General features: G+C 51.5%; 1 protein-coding gene across 6 annotated transcripts in view; it reads right to left on the bottom strand.

The window, feature by feature from the left end:
- Positions 1-17,849, bottom strand: part of TMEM63C (transmembrane protein 63C) — a 74,833-nt gene that overhangs the window by 40,950 nt on the left and 16,034 nt on the right. For 4 of the 6 annotated variants that reach the window (XM_037984318.2, XM_037984314.2, XM_037984313.2 and 1 more), the window contains one exon: positions 506-568. The gene's annotated coding sequence lies outside the window, so the exon portion shown is untranslated. The remainder of the gene's footprint in view (positions 1-505; positions 569-17,849) is intronic. The other 2 variants (XM_037984316.2, XM_037984315.2) reach the window with 1 other exon arrangement.

The raw sequence follows: 17,849 nt of genomic DNA, 5'->3' as shown, positions 1-17,849 counted from the left end.
CTCACTTACAGAACCTGTGATGGAGGGCCTGAGAGTAGTCCTGGAAAAGGAAGGGGTGCACAGAGCTCTTCCCACTCCCACCCTCTAGATTAGCATCTAGCAGGATATGGGAGTCTCTTGCTTGTCTTTCTCAGTTTCCCTAATTCCTGCTCCATCGAGCTCTGCCTAGGCCACCCATGGTTTCCTTGTTTCTACCCCAGCTGGCTAATTAACTCACTCACTAGCACGTTTAGCCAAATGCAAACTCGTAATAGTTACATCGAACACAGTACACTTTAATGGCATGCCTTCTGCCAAAGCATCAGAGTAGCGGCCAATGGCATTTCTAGGGTCTCTTGGAGGAAAGAGCTGGCATCTGAGCTACCTCGGGCTCTAGGTCAGCTACGGCAGGAGGCTGCAGTTCTGCTGGTGGTCACTGGGAGGAGCCCGCGCTAAGGAAGCGGGCAGGGGAAGGTGAAGGAAAGGCAATTCTGCGGGTGGAGAGGCCTGGGGAGACTTTTCCCACCTGAGTCACTTCTCCAGTGAAGGTCCACGTCAGGCCCAGAGGCTCCACTCAGCTACGGGGCTGCTGCAAGAGAACAAAATGCGGTGGAGAGACTACAAGACTTACAGACCCAGGAACTCCCTTGCTGGCAGCACCCTCCTTCAGGGCCCCTTTGGTCATCTTTATGCTCAAATGCACATCCTTTATTAGAGCTCTGCTTTGCAAACAGTTTCTCCTGGTCTATCGCTTTTCTTTTCATTTTCTTGATGGTATCTTTTGAAGTACAGAAGTTTTGAATTTCGACAAAGTGACCAAGCTGAGATGTGAAGGGGGTGTAGGAGTTAGTCCTGTGCAATGGGAAAGCCTGGGCAGAGGCACCCATATTGGTAAAGACCCAGAGGGAAGGCTGAATATAATGTTTTGAGGAAGTGAAAATGAATGGCAGTGGCTACAGTGCAGAATAGATCACTATTGGCTCATTCATTCATTCATTCAACAAGAATACATTGAGTATCTATTTCCCCTGGAAGTACAAACATGAGGTCCTCTCTAGGGAGCTCACATCCCAGCCTTTGGGGTTAGGGAGAGGACTGCTGTTGGGCGGCTTGGACCAGGTGGCCCTTCTGCCTGGGAGGACCCCTAGTTACAAAGCCCCAGCCACTAAGCTTGGAGTGGGGCAGAAGGTGGGGAGTTCCATCAAGCAGGTTGGTCAGATGCAGGTTTTCAGCTCAACCTGACTGTTCAACCTGCAGGGCAGTGAGGGAGGAAAAGAAAGGAGACAAGATCCTCACCCTCTCCCACCTCACCACCCTCCTCAGCTTTCCCAGGTAGCAAGCAGAGGCAGTAATGAAGGAGGCTGTTGCTGTGGAAACCTAGAGCAGCACCAAGCCTTTTCTCTTCATCCCTTCACCCTCCCTGGACCTTACTTCTTTCTGGAGGGAGACCTAGCTCTTGGGTGCGAAGAAGGCAGGCAGAAAATCCAGATTTGGGCTTACTGGAGACTAAAGCATCAGCACTGGAAAGAATGAAGCTAGAAACTCTGGGATGCCAACAGAAAACACAGCAGGGCCACCAGCTTAAACATCACTTTCACAGCATAGGACAAAGGCTGCCTGAGGCAATGGGAAGGATCAGGCTCTCTGAAGCCACTGACTGTACTTAATCCCAGATCCACATTTGCTAGCTTTGTGACCAGGGGCAGTGACTTCATCTCTCTCAGCCTCAGTTCCCATATCTGGAAAATGGGTATAATAACAGTATTGCCTCGCAGGGTTATTGCAAAGGGGAAGGAAGATAGTTCACACAAATCCACTTGTACAATGCTTGAGAAATATGACTGCTTAATTAGCCAGCGCTGCTGTCCCCTTCATCATCAGCTTATTTGTCAGGCTATGGTGAGAGGCCCAGACTGCACAGTCCCCACGCTCCTCCTTCCAGCCTCTCTGTTCTGGGGCAGGCAAGAGGAGAGATGTGAGGATGGAAAGGTCCATCCACTATCCCTCAGACTGCAGCTGGTAGGTGGTGGTTGTTTCTGTCCTTCCTGTGCATAAGAAACAAATGTCAGCCTTGCTTTGTGGGCCAAAGAGGGGCAGTGGGAGATGATGTGAATGCTGGTTGATGAGTCAGGGTTTCAGGTCCCCTCCTAGCTGCACATCTTATCTGATGGGAAAGTGTGTGGCTCTCTTCCTGTCCCATTTCTCCTCCATCCTGGGTTCCTATGCCAAAAGCTGGCAGCTCAGCTGTTCTAGGCTTGGGCAAAGTTGTCCTTGGCAACTGGGCAAAGGCTTCAAAAAGAGATAGCTTTGCCTTTCTGTCTGCCCCATCCTACTGCTCACTCCCAGGCCTCCAGACCTAGCCTGCTTTCATCCACTGCTGCCCTAACTAGCAAGGCCAGCACTTTGCTTCCCACTTCCCCTTCCAGATGAGTTAGACATCTCAAGGCCAAAGCCAAATCTCAGGGATGACCCCAGAGTTAGGATGGTCCAGGAGAGCCTAGGGAGGGATGAATTTTATTAATAGCTATCATTTACAGAGCAAGTAATATGGGCTAAATATTTTCTATTTAAGTACTAGCTCATTTAATTCTCATAAGTACCCTAGGGTATGAGAATCATCCCTAAAGGCAAGATAAAATTAAGGCCCAGAGAGGTTAAACAACTGGCTCAAGGTCATGGCCCAGAGAGGTTAACTGGCCCGAGGTCACGGTGCTAGTGAGTGGCAGAGCTGGCCCTGAAGCCAGACCATTCGTAACCCTCTGCTGTGCTGGCCCGGAGCCTCTGCTGCTCTGGACATGCTAAGCAGGGGGCAGAGGAAGGGGATGACCTTGCTCAGACTTTAGTCCAGGGACAGCAGCTTCCCTAGACTTTAGGGTGATGCAGCGGAGAGCAGAGTGGGCTGAGCCAGGAACCCAGGCTGGATCTGCAGCCACTGAGCCTGCATTTCCCAGCACAGCCCAGGGCCCAGTCTGCTCCACCATCCCCATGAGTTCTCAGGAACTGGTCCATAGGGCATGTGTTTTGGTTTGGATTAGAGAATCACTATAGCCACAAGCCATGTCCTAGGAAAAGATGCTACGGTTGGGGAGCCACCCCCAACTTCTCCCCTGACCCCATGACCCCCAGAGTGCACAAAGCCACAGCTCCTGCCCTGCCCTCTTACCATTTAGCCTTCCCAGTAGTTTCAATAATTAATCACCTTTTTGTAAACAACAGGTAAGATTATCTCCCATGGTTCTGGACTTAAAGAAACAAGCTGGGATTCCTGGTCCTGGGCATCACCTCCCACCTCCCCTTCTTCCTTCTTCTCCAGGTCTCCTGTCCTGCCCCCATCACCTCTTGCCCCTTCTCACTGAGGGCCCCCCTCTCAGTGAGGTTCACTCTCACAGCTAGGGGGCTGGGTACTATTGGAGGAGGTGTGGAGAGAGGGAGGGTGTGTCACTGGAATGAAGGGCTCTGGTTCACATCCTTTACCACTGACATGTCTGCTGGCCATAAATCTTTCCCTAAATATCAGTAAGCCCTTCCCTGCTCCATACCATCCTCAAACTCCTCAAATCTTCATGACAAAGAGTGGTTTGCTCAGCTTTACACATGGAGAAATTGAGCCTCCAGCAGACATGGAGATTTGCTTAAGGCTGGGGAAAATGGTGGATTGGGGATAGAACTGGGGTTTTTGGCTCCCCACTCACTGCTTTCCTTAGCCTGGGAGGGGGTCACTGGAATCACCTAGAAGGTGTTTAGTAAATCTAGATACTCATGTTCCACCCCAGACATTAAGCATGAGGATCTCCAGTCAATTATTGTGTGCAGCCAAGACATAAAAGCACCAGACTGAGATTTCCAGGGTTATTTGCACCTAGAGAAGGAGTTCTTGATGACCCCAAAAGTTTTCTCACTCTTCCTAAATAAGGAGAGAGGGTGGGGAGACGTGGGGGTAAAGGATGATACCTCACTGCCTCTTAAACCATGTCACAGCGTGGCAGTTCATGAGGCTGGTCCTTATATTCTCCTCCCATGCAATCTCTTCCCCCTCCCCCAGCTGGTCGCAAATCTGTGGAGAGTTGGCTGAAAATCTACAGAGGCCCACACCACCTCTTCACTGGAAGTTCCAGGCTCTGGTATTCCTCCCGTTACCCCAGAGGCCACTGGCCTAGCTACTTCCTCATGGTACCCTCTGTTCTGCCCCACCAGCTCCCTTATTCAGAGTTGCTTGCCCCACCCCTACACAGCTTGAGCCACTTCCTCCTGGACTTTGGTGAGCCTTGGTCTCATCAGCGTTTAAAGCCTCTGAGTCCAGCTTATATTCTACTCCTCTGAACCTTCTTTCAGATGACCAGCCCTGTCTGCACCTTGTTCCCACCCTCTTCACACAGCAGGCCTTGCAACCACTGCCTGGGACTATCCTCTCACTTTTCCACGCACATGAGCAGCCAGCTCCCCAACAAATCCATGGGCTCTTTGATAGTAGGGACCATGTCTTTCTCTTATACTTTCCATGGTTCTCCCAAAGACCATCACATAGTTGGCCTCAATGAGACAGAAGGCCCTTTACCCAGAGACACACTCAGGGGTAGGAAAGAATAAAATGTAGGTGGTTTGCACACATTTGCACAGTGCACAGAGTACGTGAGTCCCAAATTTTTGCCCCCACATAGCGCACATTGGCTACCAAGTTTCCCTCCCCGAGTCACTGCAGGGAGTGGAGGGAGCATACAGCTGCAGGTAAGGAGACTGGGTGTGAATCTGGCTCTGCTGTTTATCGGCTGCTATTTAACCTCTTGCTATTCAGATTTTTCTTGAAGATCATATCTGTCCTGCATATACCAGGGTGGTTATGAGGGTTAGTTAAAGGAGATAGTGCATGGAGACTCTTTCTGTAAACTGTGCCACAAATGTAAGTTGTTGCTTTTGCTGTCCTCTTCAAAGGATTGAAGCCAGCCTTCCCTCAGAGGTCCCCAAACGTCCTCTCCACCACAGTGGTTCCTGAAGTCCCCTCTGCCACAGTGGCTCCTGAAGCCTCAGCACGTGGTGAGAGGATTGGAGTTCCACCTTGTTATTGGGCCCATGATGTAAGCAGGGCAATGATACCGCCGCTCCTGGCTGGGTCCAGCAGGGCTCTCAGTACCATGGACAGCACCATGCTGGGCAAAGGCATTTCCGCTTCTGCTGCTGTCTGCCAGGGCTCGTGGGCAGGGTCAGGCAATTCTGGCTGGTGCCTCAGCCCAAGAATAAGAATAACAGCTAACACTTATTGAGTGAGTTCTATGTGCCAGGCCCTGTGCCAAGTCTCTTCAGGTGTCGACTGGGTTAAACCTATCAGGTTGCATGTGGGACACGGTTGATGCCCTCAGCATCCATTCCCACCTCTGTGCCTTCCTATCTTGCAGAAGCTGGAAAGTTAAAAGCTACATTACCAACACTCCCTTGCAGCTGGGGTTCTGGATACAGATTAGAGCCCATCAATTAGACATGCTGGAGATAGATTTACAAGGCTGAAGGGAGGAGAGGGAGGAAGAGGCCATCTCCCTGGTACTCAGGCGGCGTTCTGCTGACAAGCCATGTCAAGGACAGGAAGGCATTCTCTGCAGGAAGTTCAACGCCCAGTCTCTGGCTCCCAGGGAGGGGGTGGCGTGAGAGGCAATTGTGGTAAAAGCTGCAGCAGTTTTCTTTTTTTTTTTTTTTTTGAGACGGAGTCTGGCTCTGTCGCCCAGGCTGGAGTGCAGTGGCCGGATCTCAGCTCACTGCAAGCTCCGCCTCCCGGGTTTACGCCATTCTCCTGCCTCAGCCTCCGGAGTAGCTGGGACTACAGGCGCCGGCCACCTCGCCCGGCTAGTTTTTTGTATTTTTAGTAGAGACGGGGTTTCACCGTGTTCGCCAGGATGGTCTCGATCTCCTGACCTCGTGATCCGCCCGTCTCGGCCTCCCAAAGTGCTGGGATTACAGGCTTGAGCCACCGCGCCCGGCCAAAAGCTGCAGCAGTTTTCTTATCCCTGGGTAGCAGGTGAAAGGATGTGAACTCCATGGCTCCAGTAATGGCCCTCCTGACTGGGAGAGAAGTAATTTGTCTGGAGGGACAGTTCTGCTCTGTTCTGAAGACCCAGTTTCTAATTTTTCCAGTGACTTCAACACCCTGCGGTTCCCTGTATGAATCAAGCTGACTACAGCCTCATGTCCCGGTCCTGGTTTTACTTAAGATTCCTAGAGTGTTTTTTGTTTCCTATACAAAGACCAGGCAGGTTATATTATTATCCCATCTTATGAATGAGGAGTTTCAGGCCCAGAGAGGTTAAGAGACTTGCCCAGATCAGGGAGCTAATACCGTGAAGTTAGGGCCTGAGCTGGGGGGCTGGTTCCCCAGCCCCCTCCTGATCACTTTGCTATGTGCCACCCTCAAGGCAGAGAACACTGATTCCAACAAGCAGGAATGAAGCTGCTAGGCTCAAGACAGAAGTACATCGAAAAAAGGAAAGGCTGACAGGGAATACTGGGACCACACTCCAGGCTCACGTGGGTGTAGCCCCTGAGGAGGCCTCAGGAGAAGAAAGGGGCAGGAGAGGATATGGGCATTTGTGATGGGCCAGGCCTTCTTATGACTATCCCACTGAACATCGTTTATTCCTCACAAGCAACCTGAGAGGTAGCAGCCTAAGAAGTAAAAATCAGTATCCCCATTTTACACATAGAGAAACTGAGGCTCATAGAGGTTAAGTAACGGCCTAAAGTTACACAGCTGGAGAGAGACAGAGGCAGGATTGGAATCTAAGTGTCTGGCTCCACTATATCATGCAGCCTCTGAAGGCACAATTCCAGGAGGACTGTATTTCTGGGGTACAGGAGGATGGCCTCCCACATCTGTACTACATTTAAGGGACTCTCAACTAAAGAGAAGGACCAGGCAGCTTCTATTATTATCCCATCTTATAAATGAGGAACTTCAGGCCCAGAAGGTTAAGAAACTTATCCTCTTAACACCTCTGCGGGTGGCAGAGGGAGCTGGGATGCCGTCGGGAGAGAAGGTGGCCACTTGGACCCAGGCTGGAAGCTGAGTGTGTTGGTTTCCCCACCCCATCCATCTCACCTCTGGTACCCCCCCAGAGATGCCTCTCCTTGGCAGGAAGTTTCTTTTCCTTGTCCTCCAGACCCTGGACCACAACCCATGTCTTTCTGCCCATGCCCCTGAGTCCGTGAGCAGCCATGACAGTGCCCATGTGGGGCTGGAGACAGAAGGCAGAGGCAGCTGTGGGGATGTCACAGTCACCCAGCTCTCTGGGAACTGGGCAGTGACTCAGGGAGACACGGGGAGGAGGACCGGTGACTCCGTGCCTATGTTAAAAAGGTAAAATAGGAAATAAAAACAGCAGGACACAATGCTGCTAAATGAAATGATCTGGATTCTAAAAAGAAAAATAAAAGAAAAAAACTAAATTATATCACATTCTTTTAATAGTCCTTAACATTTTTTTCTGAGTTTGAAAAACTATTTAATATGAATACGTATTGTTGTTTCTAATTAGAAAAAGATCATATATTAAAAGGAAGGCTTGAGATTGACAGGCATCCATGTAACCAGCTTTCCTCCTGCATCAAATCCCTCTTCCCTTCCTCAAATGCCCTCATTCTGATCAGCTTCCACTCAGACTTGTTGCCGGGGAGGAGAGGGTGGAGGGACTGAGCTCTCACGGTGACATGCAGCGCAGTGGTTCCTGTGCAGGCTGCCTACTCAGAAGAGTCAAAGCCTGAATCCAATGCCATCTCCTCCCCCTCCCCTGTCAGGATTTGGCTGGGCCACATGCAGGCAGATCAAGACTTGACCTTGCACCATCGAAGCCAAGGTGGCCACCAGGTCCCTGGGCGTCTGCCTGGAAGCCAGAGGCAAGCCCCCATCCCTGTTCCACCCCAGGTCAGTGGCTCCTCCTGACAGCAGTGGTACTGTGCTGACTACAGCATCAAGTCCCAGCGGCAGAGACCAGGAAGGGGACTTGGAGGCCTCCCCAGCACAGCTCTTACTAGGGCAGGCAGGAGCAGCCTCCCCAGCCCCCTGCCCCAGCCCTCCCACCTCCCTACCCCAACTCAATGGATCAGTGGAAGATGGTGGCCACTGTGGCCCCTCTAGTCATTTTTTGGGGTGGTCTAAACCTAGACTCCTATAGGGAAGGGAACAAAAGAGAAATGGTAGCCTCCAGGAGGTGGGGGGTGGGGTCCTGAATGGGCCTGGTCTCTAGACTACCTCTGAGCCTGACGGAGGGCCTACGTGCACTCTCCTCCAGGTGACAAAGTATGTTTACAAAGTCATCATCTCACCTGGTCCCCAACAGTCCTGCCAGAGGAGAGGTACCAACTGTCCCCATTTACAAATGAGGATGCTGAGGCCCAGAGTGGGTGCACAGCCTGCCCAGGCTCACACAACTAGCAGCTGAGCAGCAGGGGTGGAGATCTAAAGCCAAGGCCCGAGCTTTTGCACAGCTCCCTGCTCCTTCTGACATCTGAGCTCTCGGGTCCTGTCCTGCTCCAGGGCAGAGGCTGGGACTACGGGAGGCCCTCTTGGTCCCAGGAGCCTCTCCAATCTCACCTCCCCCAGTTCCCCATGATGAGTCTCAGCTCCAGCCGAAGGAAGGCCCCTTGCCCATCAAAGGCCTTGGTTGTCTCTGCCCCCTCCATTCCTCCCCTCTGTGGAGGACCTTGATCCTTGCCCAACAGGAGTGCTCCATTGGCAAGGCCCAGTTCAACTCTGCTTTCTTCAGGCAGCCTTCTGGGTATACCCCCAGGTCTTAGTGATCTCACCCTCCCTTCCATCCTACTGTTCTCACTTACTCTTTCCTGAGTTCTCACCCGGGTAGAGGTTGCTAAAGAGGATGAGATGTGTTCCTCCCCTCCTCAAGCTCATTCTAGAAGGGGAATGAGAAAGGCCTTGGCTGAAAGGCAGTGACAACGCAGTGTGAGAAGGGCTGGCAAATGCACCGAAGCCAGTCTGCAGTGCCCAGGGAGGCCTCCTGGACCAAGCTGTTATGGAATCATAATCAGAAAGCCCTAGAAGGGCTTTCTTCGCTCTCCTTAACTTGGCCACCAAGACCTGGGTGTGCTGCCCTTCCTAGTGTTCTGGCTTCATCGTGTCAGACTTCCCCCTCACTTCCATCTCTAGCCTCCTAGGTTGTTCCCTCAGTTTCTGGAGCATTGCCATCTTCCCTCCTGCCACAAGGCCTTTGTATACGCCAGTACCACCACCTGGAAGGTTCTCCCTCCCATTACTTGACTCATTCTCCTCCTGGTTAATCTCAGCTCCATTTTTGCTTCCTTAGGGAAGAGCTCAGGCCAGGCCCAGCTCCCCAAGTCCCATGCCTCCGAGCATCTTGGGAGGCAGGCATCATGCATGCAGTAACTGTGGATTTCTAGTACTAGACTCTCTGGACCCAAGTTCTGCCTCTGCTACTTACTAGCCCCATGTCTTTGGGCAAGCTTCTTAACCTCCCTGTGCCTCAGTTTCCTTATCTGTAAAATGGAGATGTTAATAGCACCTGCCTTATTGGGTGGATGTGAGGTTTAAGAGAGCCAACTCACATGAAACATTAGAGCAGTGCCTAGCACATTGCAATGGCTCAATAAAGTTACGTGTAATTTTCCTTGTTGTACCTAGTACATTCGATGTTGTTTACGGGATGACGTAGCAGATGGCTGACACCCCACACCTCCCCGCAAAGGGAAGCTCCTTGACAACAGAGCCCTTGGCTGTGTTTGCTGATTATTTCCTCTGCTGTGCTGGATAGGGTTGAGTGCTTTACAAATATTTGCAGAAGAAAGGAAAGATTGGCAGTGGGTTGGGGTAGGACTCATTTGGCCCCCATGATGTCAAACCCAGAGTGTTTTGGCTGGCGGAGATCTTACAAATCATCTAACTTAAGCCCTCCTTCCAAAGAGGGACAAAAGGAGCATTTCCCTGGTCTAGTCCCAGAGGGCTGAGCAGCCCTTGCCCACCTCTGTCTCCCCCTAGGGCTTTGCTCAAAGCCTATCATGGCAAAATCTCAGACTGGGGCATCTGTTTCTGTTTTGATTTTTTAAAAAATGTGGTGCATCTCATATTTGAGTGTTGTGGAGCAAATACATTCACCACAACTGGGTGAAGCTGCAGGATCCAGTTCGACCCTGAGTTATTGCTGCAATTCTCGTCTCTGTGGTAACAAGTCCCCACTAAGTCTTCAGCCAGCAAGGCTGGGCAATGGCTCAGCTCAGCTCCTGCAGGGCCCCTGGGCTAAGATGCCGGCAGGCAGGCAGCATGGTTCTCCCTCCAGCCTCTCCCCTGACTGCTTCCTCCATAGGAGTCTGGAGGGGACAGGAAGGAGCAGAGGGAGGTAAAGCAGCCATAGGGATACAGCAGCAGAGGCCCCAACCCCAAAGTCAGCTCCAGCTAGAGCTGGGTTGAAGGCTGCCAGTGGGGAGGTGCCCACCAGCAGGAGCAGCCTATTGGGGCCATCCCACTCCACCTCCTGCTGCTGCCAGGATGGGCTCTGATCAACCAAAGTTCTGCAGCCAGTCCCACTCAGATCCAACCAGCTGTTGACAATTTATTACTGTCTAGATAGAGCCGGCCTTCACTGAACATTTGCTCTGGGCCAGCCCCGAGCTAGGCGCTGAAAAGGCAGGGATCCATAACATATGGCCTGTCCTCAGCAAGCACACAGTCAGGTGGAGGAGACCCCAGTGGCGTGAAAGCAGCCAGAATAAACAACAAGTGGTGCGTGGCCAGGCAGGAAAAGCAAGATGCAGATGGCACATGGAGAATGCTGCCTCCTGTATGTCTCTGTTTCCTCTAGAAGGATGCACAAGAAACTGTTGCCAGTGCTTGTCTTCTGGGCAGGGAACTAGGTGGCGAGGAAGCAGGGTGAGCAAGCCTTACCTTTCACTCTGTTCTCTTTATTGCTTTTCTTTTTCCCCCCCGAGATGGAGTTTCACTCTTTTGCCCAGGCTGGAGTGAAGTGGCAGGATCTCGGCTCACTGCAACCTCCACCCCCTGGTTTCAAGCAATTCTCCTGCCTCAGCCTCCTGAGTAGCTGGGACTACAGGCAGGCACCACCAAGCCCGGCTAATTTTTGTAATTTTAGTAGAGACAGGGTTTCACTATGTTGGCCAGGCTGGTCTCTAACTCCTGACCTCAGGTGATCCACCCACCTCGGCCTCCCAAAGTGCTGGGATTACAGGCATGAGCCACCACGCCCAGCGTCTTTACTGCTTTTTGAATTTTGTACTATATGCATACCTAACCTTTTCGAACAAAACAACAAAACCAAACTGAAAAGCAGCATCACCAGGTAAATGTTGTAATAAAGATGTAGGCTTCTCAGTGCTGGACACCCAGAGAGGAGGAGTGGATAGCTCTGACACTCAGGGGCTCTCTTTCCTCTCAGGAGCTCAGAGTTCCATGTGCCAGGTAGAGGAGTGTGTGTGTGTGTGTGTGTGTGTGTGTTGTGTGTGTGCCTGTCTGCCTCTGTAGCTATGTGTTTGGGATGTGTAGAGCTACTAGGCTGAACAGTTTCCTTCCAAAATGCATGTCCACATGGAATCACAGAATGTGACCTTGTTTGGAAGTAGGGTCTTTGCAGATGTAATTAGTTAAAATGAGGTCACACATGATGAGGGTGGCCCCTGAACCCAACAACTGCTGTCCTTAGACGAAGCCATGAGAAGACAAAGGGAGAGATTGGCGTGAGGCAGCTACAAGCCAAGGAATGCCAAGAACTGCTGACAACCCCCAGGAGCTAAGAAGAGGCAAGTAAGGATCCTCCCCTAAGTCCTACAGAGGGAGCACAGCCCTGCTGACCTCTTGATTTCAGACTTCTGGCCTCCAGGACTGGAAGAGAATAACTTTCTGTGGTTCTCTTCTGTGGTAATTTGTTGCAGAGTCCTAGGAAGCCAATACAGTGGGTCTATGAAGTGGTGCTTGTGTGTTTTGAGGTGCGTGTGTCAATGTGTTTGTGTGTGTATCGGAGTATGTTTTGAGGGGTATTTGGTTGTGCTTGGGAATGTGTTTGTGATTATAATCTGGGTTTTAGATGCTTGTGTTTTGGGTTGCATGCATATTTATGTGTTCATAGGTGTGCATATTGAGTTGTATACACTTGTGTGTTTTGGGGCTTGCGTGAATGTATGTGATTTTAGCCAATGATCTCCCTTAGCCATGTCATTCCAGAAGTCTGCCCTGGGGCCCCGCTGCAGGCAGCACGTAGAAGGGATGCTGGGCAATGGCAGTGGGGATGGAATGGACTCAAGGCCAGGTGGGAGCAGCATCCTGTCTGGTCTAGGACCACCTGGGAGAGGACAGGGGCATCTCAACTGTCCCCATCGCACCTGCCCTGTCAGTACAATGATCTCAGCCGCGGGAGTGGGGGTCCAGTAGGAGCCATGTCCTGGGGGCCCAGCCCCAGGGCCTTCTTGGAAGCCTTCAGCAGAGGAGAGATCCCCTCACCCCCAGAGACACTCTACCTCCTCTCCTCTTTGGTGTTAGTTTACGGGAAAATGAACGCACACCCTTGAAACATTACAGCAATGGGTCTCACACTTTGGTGGGTCACAGTCAGCAGCAGGGCTTGTTACACCACAGATCGCTGGGCTCCACCCCAGGGTTTCTGCTACAGCAGGTCTTGGGTAGCGCCTGAGAATGTGTATCTCCAACAAGTCCCTGAAGGATGCTGATACCGCTGGGCCAGGGACCTCACATTGAGAATCACTATCCTAGACCACGGGAGAGGGAGGCTCCTCTTCAGCCTCCTCATTCGACCCCCTAGACTTTGGTGTGGGCAACCTCGAGTTTGAAGACAGGTCCTGGGAAAGCCAGGCTCCAGCTGATTCTTTCAGTCTCACTGCCTCTGCCAGCTGCCCACCCATCACTCATAAAATAATTTATTCAGCAAACTACGGTCCAGACTCTGTTCCCTGAACTCGAGGTGCCTACAGGCAAGACACAAGGCTCTAGTGGGTACACAGACCCCTAAGGAGACCATAACAAGACCGCATAGCTGCACTCTGGAGCTCTGTTCAAGGAGTACTGGGAGCAGAGCGGAGGAGCTCCTGCCTCAGAACTGGAGAATCCCGAAAGGCTGCCTGGAGGTGCCAGCTGAGGCAGCTCTTAAAATATGGATACCTTCTCTTTGCTGTAGATGGGACCACAGAACACTTCCCACTTGGTTTTCTCTCGGCTACCTTGCTCTTAGCCAGCCTATTGGGAACATTTTATGAACGCTTTATTAAACTGTCACCAAACAAACAAACAAACAAACAAAAAACAGCACTAGATCAATTGAACTGAGTACTTATTACCCTTATTACCTGCCAGGGGCTGTGCTAAGACTCTGGAAGCACAAGAGCACCTCTGTCCTCACATCACCACCAAGATGGGAACCACTGTTCTTAGTGAGATTTGAACCTAGCCAGTTGGCCTCAAGGCATCACATTCCTAGCCTGAGGACACGTGGGCCTCCTACCCTGTGGAGAACAGGGCAGAACGGTCCAGGAGGAGACCTCGGCATGCATAAAAGCCAGCCGAGAGGCAGATGGGGAGCGGGGGCAGGACAAGATGTGAGCCTAGTTCAGGTCCCCTGGATGGAAATGCACCACCCCTCAGGGGCAGCAGAGCTGGGACGGGGACCAGGTTGAAGCCTGTTTCTGGGCTCTGGCGCCATCTGTTTAAATAGGGCTGGAGTCACATTGGCTGCCTCGTGTGCTCTCTGAGTACAGCTGGTCCAGTGATGGGTGGGAGGCAGATAGCAGAGGATGTGGGTCTGGCTCACAGGGCCTCACAGGGCCTGGGGGCCATGAGGGGCCGAGAATCCCTGCTACACTAGTGGGAGCTCTCTGTTCACAGGTTTGTTTGTGATGAAGGTTAGCCCTGCAGGGAGGCTGTGCCGAGAGGCTGAGGGGTGGTGGCTGGCACAACCTCCATGACTCATGGTGGCCCCACATCTTAGCTCCCTAGCAGTCTCCATGTGGCTCTGGGGATCACCATAGCCTCCTTAACTAGAGCACAAGCTCCAGGGCAGGAGCCAGCCTCCTCTGACCTTGCTCCTGCCCTTTGGTAGGGGATCAGAAAAGCCACAATGATCCAGGCTGAATGAGGACTTGAATGGTGACCTGAAGCCAGATGATGGAAAAAGAGAAAGTGAACTGCAGCTGCAGCAAGAGGTATTTCAGTTAGACACAAGGAAGCACTGGCCTGGGAGACTGAAGGGAGTACTAGCTATTTCTGGGGGAAGAGAGGGATCCCTCCTTCTGTCTGCGACAATCTGCTCTCTGGAAAAAGTACAGTGGGGATTTCTCTCTCATCCCTCACCAGCTCTTCCATCATCTCTCACCTACATTTTAGTCTCCTCTCTCCTTTCCTGCCTGCCTCCACTTCTGCCTTCGTTGCCTGAGTGGGCCTGGCTTGTCACAGTGTCGCTGGAAGCCTTTGAGCAGGGACACAGTTCAGCCAGCGTTCACTGAGTCCCACACCTGCTGGAGGTGAAGGAGCCCAGGCCCTGCCCAGAGCACTTCCAGCCAGGTAGAGACACAAGACAGGAAAACCAGTGCCTACACCCAAGGCAGAGTAAGAGCCACATGCTGAGAAAGGAACAAGCCAAGTTGTGGTGCTCAGAGACCACAGCCCCACGGGTCGGGGAAGGCCTCGGAGAGGCGGCATTTGGAGGGTGGGTGAGATATCTATACTGACAGAAACCAGTGGGAACAAGGATAGTCCGGGCAGAGGGACAAATGAGAGGAAGAGGGAAACAGACAGTGGACTGTTCCAGAAATGGCAGGCAGACTAGCTTGGCTGAAGAAGTGGGGTGAGAAGGGTCTGGTGAGAAGACAGGCAAGTTGGGACCAGATCATGAGGCCCTGAATCTCGGCTGAATGATTTGCACTTGATTGTGTAGGCAGTGGGGAGCTATTGAAGGTCTTGGAGAAAGGGCATGACATTATCTGGGCTGGGACTAGAAGAGCTTCTAGATTTTGCTCCTATCCAAGGATCTCATGAAAGGTACTTGGCCTTGATTCTGAGCCCCCCGGCCTCTCAGGAATCCCCAAGGGGAGCAAACAATCTGTGTGTCTCAAATGTTGCCTTTCCAGTGAGGTCTGTCCTGACCATCCTATTTAATAACGCAGCTCCTCTGGCACTGCTGATTGCCCTCCCTTTCCTTCTCTGTGTTTTTCCCCCCATTGTATTTATCTCCTTCTAACATACGTCATCCATACTACGCTGTTTATTATCTGCCCCATTTGAATGAAAGCCCCCTGAGGGCAGGGTCACATTTGTTTTACTTGCTGCTGCCTAGTCCAGTGCCTGGAATCCCAATAGATTCGTTCATTTTTCAAGTGGATAAAGAGAAAAATACCATCTTGCAGGAACCAGCATGCTCTGATTTGCCCCCTTCCTGTCCCTTCACTGCTGGCTTCCTGGGCTTGGCAGCACCGAGCCTCCAAGTGGAAAAATCTCTGAGAAACCCAGGCAGAGCTGCGCTGCTTCCCTCCCGCACTTCCCACCCTTGCCAGGAGTCTGGAAACATTTGAACTGTTTCCTGCTTCTGCCAAAAACCACCACTATTTTCCTTTATCTCAGAGCGGAGGCCAGGCGAGGACAATTTCCCCACCTAAGGAAAGCTGGAAGTCAGGACTGAAACAGCTCCACTCGGCAGCCTGGAGAACAACTTTGATGGTCTGATCAGAATCGCTGCAAATTCCCAAGTGCCTACTCCATGCATGTAGTGGCTCTGGGCATTTTGCAGCATTTTGCCGTCACCCCGACTCTACGAAGTGGGTGTTATCCTCCCCATTTCACAGATGGGAAAATAGAGAAGTTCATTGACACGGTTGAGGTCTCTCCACCAGATGAGGAGGCTGGTCTCAAACGCTGTTCTGTCCTGCCCCAGCCCAGGGCTTGTTCCTCCATAGTGTGTGGCCTCTCTTCCACCACAGGGGCTGAGATGCAGGATGGAGCTAGCTGAGTTCTCTGTCCAAGACGCCAGATCATGGGCAGTCTATGCTGGCCTCAGGCTTCCCACCTGAGCCATGGGAGCCAAGGTTTTGGCCACAGCCCCATGATGAATGAGGACCATGATGTCAAGTCTGCTGCCTGGCCTGAACTCATCAGAGAGTACACATTATAACTGTGGTCACTGTCTGTCTGGGCAATGGCCAAGTGTCCTCTCTTGACTCTGATGTGGACCAAGGCTGGAGCCCAAAATAGGGCTCACTGCATTTGCAGACCCAGTGGATCCAAGGGAAACTATCCCTAGCCTTGTGTGTGGATCCAGGGCCCCATATCCAGGTCTGCTCCTGGCCAGGCTATGGTTGGGGAGGTAGAAGAGCTTGGATCAAACCCCCAGATGTTGGCTGTAGGTGACTGCACTTCCATTCCTTAGGGACTCAGTTTACCCACGCTGAGGGTGGAAACTCTCTCCCATCAAACATTACTGATTCCTTATTACATGCAAGGCAAACAATATCTGTCTCTGCCTTCAAGCCCTTAAAGTGAAGTTAGAGCACAGTCATTAACTAGGCAATGGGGAGCCACGGATGGTTGTAGAGCCAAGGACTTGGATGTCTGCACTGTGCCTTAGGGAGGTTGATCAGGCAGCAGACTATGGCTGGGAGAGAATAGATTTTGGGGAGAGAATAGATTTTTGCAATGATCAGATCTAATGTGTTAAGCACTTACTGGGTGCTAGATGTTGTTTCAAGCACTTTACAGATATTACCATAGTTAATCTTCACCCTAGGGTACTATTGTTAACCCCATTTTACAGATGAATAGACAGAAATACATAGAGATGACAAGGCCAGTAGGTGATTGAGCTGGGATGTGAACCCATCTGGCTCCACTGCTGCCCTTTCTAGTAATCTTTTTTTTTTAATTAATTAATTTATTAATTAATTTATTTTTTTGAGACGGAGTCTCCCTCTGTCGCCCAGGCTGGAGTGCAGTGGCGCGATCTCCACTCACTGCAAGCTCCCCCTCCTGGCGATCTCCGCTCACTGCAAGCTCCGCCTCCCGGGTTCACGCCATTCTCCTGCCTCCGCTTCTCAAGTAGCTGGGACTACAGGCGCCCACCACTGCGCCCAGCTAAGTTTTGTATTTTTAGTGGAGACAGGATTTCACTGTGTTAGCCAGGATGGTCTTGATCTCCTGACCTCGTGATCCGCCCGCCTTGGCCTCCCAAAGTGCTGGGATTACAGGCATAAGCCACCACACCCGGCCCCTCTTCTAGTAATCTTGAACAAGAGTCTGGCACAGGGCTGGGGCCTGGGAATGGCCAGAGGAACAGAAGTGACACACTGCCTGTGGCTAAGGTTCCCTGCGCTGGAGGGCTCTCCCAAGAAAGGACTAGGAAATTATAAAGGGGACGTAAAGAACTATATCTAAGATTACTTTTGTCAATAACAGCAACAATCACGATGTTCTTGGCCAACACCCCATGCAGGATAATATCTTCTTTCATGTAAGAGAGATTTGAGACACTCTCAAATACAGAAGTCTTATCACAGTTAGAGCTTCCTCTGGAAAGCTTCCCGGACTCTCTAATCCTTCCTCAAAGATTTATTTATTAATGTATTTACTTACTTAAATAGGGAAGAAAACCTCACTTAGATGCTAACCTAGCTTCAATACCTTCTAGCTTGGCATGTCCAGCCACTGTCAATGTTCCTTTTGCAAAGGGAGAAGGAGTTGCTGGAGGTAACTGGGAAGGTGGAAGGAGAGGAAGAGGAGTGTGGGGCACAGGCTGGACTGAGGGGCAAAGGGAGGCCAATGAGCCCAGGAAGGGCTGTCCAAAGCCAAAGGGCTTCCCGCGCTGTTTTGACAAGACTACACCTGATTCCTCTGAGATGTTCAACCACAACATTGGAAA

This window comes from Chlorocebus sabaeus, chromosome 24 (genome assembly GCF_047675955.1).
Source record: "Chlorocebus sabaeus isolate Y175 chromosome 24, mChlSab1.0.hap1, whole genome shotgun sequence".
Taxonomy (NCBI): Eukaryota; Metazoa; Chordata; class Mammalia; order Primates; family Cercopithecidae; genus Chlorocebus; species Chlorocebus sabaeus.
The sequence above is the reverse complement of the archived record's forward strand: the minus strand, read 5'-3'. Positions and strand labels throughout refer to the sequence as shown.